General features: G+C 39.9%; 1 protein-coding gene across 1 annotated transcript in view; it reads right to left on the reverse strand.

Moving 5' to 3' along the window:
• The window catches only part of NPY2R (neuropeptide Y receptor Y2), a 68,137-nt gene extending 61,464 nt beyond the window's left edge, over positions 1–6,673 (reverse strand). Inside the window, exon 1 of the mRNA XM_066573606.1 lies at positions 6,506–6,673. The gene's annotated coding sequence lies outside the window, so the exon portion shown is untranslated. The remainder of the gene's footprint in view (positions 1–6,505) is intronic.
• Between the last annotated feature and the right edge of the window lie 415 nt (positions 6,674–7,088).

The following is a 7,088-nucleotide window of genomic DNA, read 5'->3' on the forward strand; positions in this document are numbered from 1 at the left end:
TGAAATTACGGTGGGGATTAAAGCTCCTGTTTCTGTAATAAATCAGAAGCAGGAGGGGTTGTCAGCTGTTAGTGACAGCTAAAAACCCAGAGGAGGGAGACGTGGGTTCTATCTATTTCTGCCTCCTCCTTTCTTCAGTACACATTGCTCAATGAGCGATATGAACTAAAAGTGAAAGTGTTTCTTCCACCATGGGAGCCCGGGGCTCACGTGTCCACTGGGGTTCCCTGCTATAGCAGAGCTGCAGGGTCGCAGCAGACCCTGATCAGCTCTGACAGTGACTAATGTCGCTATAGGGGATGTTTTCCCCTGTAACTGGAACTTCTATGGATGCCCCCAGCTACAGTGGGAAAGTGTCAAATAAAAAATATGTGAATGTCCCCAAGAGGACTTATATGACATTATGGGGGACATAGATAGTAAAAAAAACACAAATCCATAAATAAGTTAAAAAAAAATACAGAATAAGAAAGAAAATAACCCAAAGCTGACGCCAACCAAAACCGTCACTATATGCTCCCTGTAATGCAAAACCATACATAATATATATCGAAACGTCAGAAACAAAATGAAAAACCTGTTACAATACTTTATTTTAGTGTGAATATACTAATTTAAAAAGATTAATAGAAATGTTAAAAAAAATTATTTTATTTACTTTTTATTTTATGTACTTATATCATTTTTATTTACCCCCGATAAAACTCAAAACGGAAAACAAAGTCAGTGAAAAAGCTATTAAAAAAACGCCTTATATGTCACGGGAAAAAAATGCAGCAAAAATAATTTTGGTAGCTAAAGGAAAAAAAATAGGGCAGTACAACTACCACATGGGTAAAATCCCTAAAAAGTATCTGGTCCTCAAGGTACAAAACAGGTTGGTCCTTTAAGGGGTTAAATTGAAATAATTGTCAAAAAATGCTCGTGTGTCTAGATATTACTGTTACATACTTGTTATGGCATCCCCTGGTGTTCTTTTGATTCCCTCTCAGACTGTCCACCTAATACATCCAGAACGTATTAGGTGGACAGTCTTGTCAAGTGGTGTTATCTCTGTAACTGAAGATGGCAGAACAAGAAGTGTAGGAGGTGGATGAGTCATGCTGTTCATTGAAATCTATGAGAGCAGAGGGAAGAATTAAAAGCAGACCCACACAGATGTGGTATTAGAGCTAATATTGAGGTTTTTACTGCTATTTATTCACTGCTCCACAGCTCAATGTTACTATACACCTTCCTACATGATAATAATGTGTGTGTGTTATAGACAGGGAGCAAAATCTGCAGTTCTTTGTGTGCAATGTATAGAAGACAGCATAACAACTAGACCCCTCCCAGCAGATCCAAAAGAACTGATAGTCAGATATACACCCAACAGAGGGTAAAATGTGGTACTATCCCGGATATAAGCCAGATACAGTGTTATACCTTATGCACACAAGGCAGTTTATTCTGAAAAGTCATTTAAAAGTTAGGTACGCTTTAAATAATTTTTGGATCTACACCAATCAGCCATACCACTAAAACCATCTGCCTAAAATTGTGTAGTCTCCTCATGCTGACAAAAGAGCCCAGACCTATTGAGGCATGGATGCGATAAATCCTCTGAAGATGTCCCATAGTATCTGAGAGCAAGTTGTTAGCAGCAGATCCCTTAATCCTGTTCCACCACATCCACTGTTCCCTTTAAGCTGTGTGCTCTGGAACTGATAGAGTTAAAATTTCCTAACTCCGTAGACTGATGAAGCAGTTGTTGGGCTAGTTAATCCTCATTAATATGTTGCTTTAACTATTTCCTTTCCATAGCCCACAGTATAGAAGATACAGTGGCTGTAGCCTTTTTGCATTTTTTTGGTTTCATTTTTCCAACCCCACTTTTAAAAAAAATCATAAAATCCTAACTTTTTAATTTTTTTGGCTTGTTTTTTTGCAGCACGGGTTGTATGTCAATGTATCAACAATATTCTACTGAAAGAGGCCAATGCCATTAAGGAATACCATTGTCATGAAGAGGTGTGATCAGGGGTGTAACTATGCAGGATGCAGTGGATGTGGTTGCATCCGGGCCCAGGAGCCTTAGGGAGCCCATAAGGCCTCTCGTCTCCATATAGGGTGCCCAGTACTACGATTAAAGCATTATAGTTCAGGGCCCTGTTACAGATTTTGCATTGGGGCCCGGTGCTTCAAGTTACGCCTCTGTGTGTAATCGATCTGCAACAATGTTTAGGTAGGTGGTACATGTCAAAGTAACATCCACAAGGACATAAGGCTTTTAAGCAAAATATTTCCCAGAACATCTCACTTTCTCCCTTGGCTTGCCTTCTTCCTATAGTGCATCCTGCTGCCATCTCTTTTTCATTTAAGTGATGTAGACATACCTACAGGTAGTGGTCTACATGATATAAAAGAAAATGTAATTCAGCAGACCATGCCATCTTCCATTGCTCCATGGTCGAGTTCTAATGCTCAGGTGCCCATTGTAGGAGCTTTTGGCTGTGGAGAGAGGTCAGCATGGATATTTTGAAGGATCTGTGTCTACTAGAAATGAGCGAGCATGCTCGGATAAAGCAGTTACTCGAGCGAGCATTGCTCTTCTCGAGTAACTGCTTACTGGTCCGAGCGTGCTCGGGGGGGGGGGGAGTGGCGGGGAGTATCGGGGGATAGAGATCTCTCTCACTCTTCCCCCCGCTACCCCCTACCGCTCACCCCCGTCCCCCGCCACTCCCCCGAGCACGCTCGGACCAGTAAGCAGTTACTCAAGAAGAGTGATGCTCGCTTGAGTAACTGCTTTAACCGAGCGTGCTCGCTCATCTCTAGTGGCTACCCATCCCCATATGCAGGCACTGTGATGCACTATGTGCTCTGACAGATTTCTAATATAACCAGCATTAACTTTTTGAGCAATTTGTGCTACAGTAGTTCTTCTGTGGGATCAGCAGAAACAACCTAACCTTTGCTTTGCATGGCCATGAATGATTCTTGGGCACCTATGACCCTGTTGCCGGAGCGGATCACTGACTGTCCTTCCTTTAGTAGATTCTAATCAGTAAGAACTGGGAACACCCCCCAAAAACTGACATTTTGGAAATTCTGAGCCACTTGATCAGATCCTTATGCCTGCTCTGGTCATAAATTAGCTGATAAGAACATTCAAGACAAAAAAAAGCTAAGAACTGAGAACCAAGCCAGCAGTCCAGCACACTGATGGATCCGAAGTAGAAGGCTTTCTACTATCCACTATATATAGTGATATGTAGAAGCTGCAGAAGCCAAACCGTACTATATTTGCAATTAAACCCTATTGCAAAAATGATTGTGAGCCCCAAATATATGTAGCTAAGTAATAAAAAAAGACTCCCAACAAGCCCAAAGCCTTAAAACTAATAGTTTCTGAGGGTGTCTGCAGTTTAGCCTCTTGAATCAGTGTTCAAAGCTACTGAAAGCTTCTTTAGACGTTTTACTGATTTGGATTTGATGTGGATGGTGAAGCAGAAAACGATTCTGTCTCTTAGGCTCTCTCCTTCAATCACTAAAGTCAAGGAGCCGCTGACAGCCAGGGTCCCCCACTGATTCACCACCTAGATATCTGATGGCACTGGATTAACACTTTATGAGTTTCATTTAGATATATTTGGAATGCACTTTCCCATGACAGATGTGCCTCAATACTGTATAATATATTAACAATTAATATAAAATAGTAACATAACCACTTAGGTAAGTCATAAAATATGAAAAATCTTCCCTACTTATCCCCAAGCTTGGCAATCAAAATAAGACCGCAGGTCAATGAATCCAATATATTTTTGATGTCTGTTATCGGATACCTTCTTTCCACTAACAGTGGGCACATGTTCTGTAAAGAGGCTATAGATTCCTCATAATCATCTCACCTGTTACATGGATAAATAGGTGGAATCTAGCTATCAGTAAGTGAAAACTATTCTCTTGGTACACATACATTATGTCACTCATATTAAAGGTGCTTATGTTCAACAGTAAACAACCTAAGTATGGTATATATGTACTAACACATAACTAAATATACATGCACAATATAATACAACTACTCCCATTGTAATATATGATTACATGATACACGCAAGCATGCTCCATTGATTTCAATGGGCAATAAGTGTAAAAAACTGCTGTTTTTGTTGGCAATGTGCAGAATATAAGAGGACATGCTGCTTAATTTGGTGGGACCGAAATGCGCCTGAAAAAAACACACGTGACCGATTCCATTGAAATCAATGGGTTCTATTCACTACATATTGCATGCGCAAATTTTGCATGTGTAATATGCAGTGCAAATGTGTTTGTGTACATAAGCTCTTACGTCTGATGCTAATTTCATATGGGCGAGTGCGATTTCGGGCTGTGAAACTTGGCCCGATATTGAGCCGCCAACATGCTATATCACAGCAGATGCAAGGCATTTTTGTGTTAAAACTGCCCCACATCACTCGGGGAAGCAGCGATGCTCTGGCACGGCTGACAGCCATGGTGGAAGATCGCGGATTGTGTTCCATTGTTTTCAATGGGAAACATTGCATCACACACATGTGCACCTAGCACGCGGTGCGGTGCTTTGACAGCTCCATTGAAAATAATCGGTGATGTGATGTGAAGGCATGGCCAAAGATAGGACATACTGCGATTTTTTCCGTTCATGTGTATGACCTCATTCAAAGGAATGGGGTTCATACTTTTGTGCGAGATTCGTTCGTCTCGCAATACACAAATCTCGTGCAATTTTCTCGGCCATGTGAAACTGGCCTAAGTGTCCTGGTCTTGCAGCAAGCTTTTATTATTGATTGGAGCCTAATGATTTTCGATAGCAGATTGACCCTGAATAAGCACAAACCTCTCCTAATAGCATGGAAAGCTTATGTCTGGCCACCTATTAGAGCTTTATTAGGTTACAGTGATGTTGACCCTATGAGTACAGGGAAGTGAAGAGGCCTCTAATTTCACACGGATGTATGCACTGGCTAGGATTCAGTTTTGCAACTTTAAACACCACACCCTCTCTTTTTATATAACTTTTATAACGCTAATATGTGAAGTAAATGTTGTAAAATGTGTAACTAGGAAACAGACAGATCTGGCATATCTAGTCATAACTAAAAATGTACAGTAATTTTGGCATAGCTCGCACTGAGTTAAATGGCACAGGAATGAGTAACAGATACTGCAGTATCAGAGCAGACTTGTTAGATGTTGCAATGCTTAGTTTAGAGCATTTCGTAAAACTGACCATGAGATCCTAATGATCCCAATGTGCTAACTCTGGTATTACACAGCAGGGCACATACACTTGTTATCTTATCTATGACATGTTATCATAGAGACAGCACCCTGAAGAGTTAACAAACAGAAAGCTACAACATAACCATCTGTGTATACAATGTCAATATTTCATTTTCTTACATTCAATTGATAATTACTGTTTTTAAGCCATGGAAAAAAAAACTTTTAATGTCTGTAGACCAACAGTGAAACTTGCAAGTTGTGATCTTGGCATACATTCTGATCAGAATTAAGGATCATGCCAAGTAAAAACAAAATAGACTTTATGCACATTTTTGGGCAAACACAATTGGCAGTAGTATTGAAAAATATCTATCATTTTTCTGTATCTTTATTTCCACCTAACTACAATATTTAGATATGATGAATAATATACAACATATATATAATATACCAAAGAATAAAGTAGATGATGTACCGAATGTACTTACTACAGCTAATTCATGAATGAGAGAAACGGCGGATTTCTACACTGTGTTAATTGCTCATATTACAGCTAATACTATCAGTAAAGGGTTAATTAGAGTATTAGCAAGAAATTGTATTTACCAATATGAGATAGATAGATAGATATGAGATAGATAGATAGATAGATAGATAGATAGATGGATATGGCATAGATAGATAGATAGATAGATAGATAGATAGATAGATAGATAGATAGATAGATAGATAGATAGATAGATAGATAGAGAGATATCAAATGGATGGATATGAGATAGATAGATAGATAGATATGAGAGATAGATAGATAGATAGATAGATAGATAGATAGATAGATATGAGATAGATAGATAGATAGATAGATATGAGATAGATAGATAGATGAGAGCTACAGCATGCGTCCTAATTTATTTCCTAGGACTTGCACATGACTACTTACAAATAAAATTAAGTCCACACAGTATACACTTAAATTGGAGCATGCTTCCTATACTCTGGCACTCAGTATACATGTTAATGACTACTATAGATACCATTCAGATGATTAATACAAACTTAATGCGATGGAAAAACAATATTGACCGGCTTTAGAATAAAGAATTGCCTGTATAGCTAGCTGCTAACCCTGCATTCAGCAAGTCACCTCTCCTCCTGCTCTTTTAAGTAGCCAGAACTGTCATCTACTAGCCAACCACCCAGTTCTCCAAGTAAATAGCAATAATAATATCAATTACTTAGTACAACTTACAGCTTTCTTGTCTGCAGTAGAAAAGTCTCCCTTTTACTCTGCTCCAGATGACAGAAGATGCTGCCAGGTCAGAGTCCACATTCTCCTGGCGCAGCTTCTTCTGCAGTAAGATGCATTAGTTGTGCCCATATATTGATATATAGACCGTGAGGATGGGAGAGAAGAGTATCTCCTCCAGTCAGAGCTGATCTGTTCCTCTGCTCCGAGAGCTGCTAATTAAAGTCCTTGGGAGTCAGGGAGGCAGAAGAAGGAGCCAGTCAAGGCACAGGCTGCTGCTGTCAGTCACTCCTCCTCCAGCCTCTACAAGGTGAGGGGCATCCTGGAAGACTCTGGCACTCAGGAAGGTGATCAGCAGTTGGCAGCTGCACCTTTCATAATCCTGGAGGTGTTGTCCCTTCCTGAGCATTGTGCTGCAGGATGTTTCCATCTATCTATTCATCAAAAGAGCTTCATTGTCTTCATTAACCCTTTATGTGGCTTTTTTTTGCAACTCTGCAGTCTCGGTTTACAGTGATATTTTCTCTTTTCGCCTGCTGCAGCTTCTAGCTGTACAGTTAGGGCTGAAGCATAAATAGAATGTATT

The sequence above is a fragment of the Eleutherodactylus coqui genome, chromosome 7 (genome assembly GCF_035609145.1).
Source record: "Eleutherodactylus coqui strain aEleCoq1 chromosome 7, aEleCoq1.hap1, whole genome shotgun sequence".
NCBI classification, from domain to species: Eukaryota; Metazoa; Chordata; class Amphibia; order Anura; family Eleutherodactylidae; genus Eleutherodactylus; species Eleutherodactylus coqui.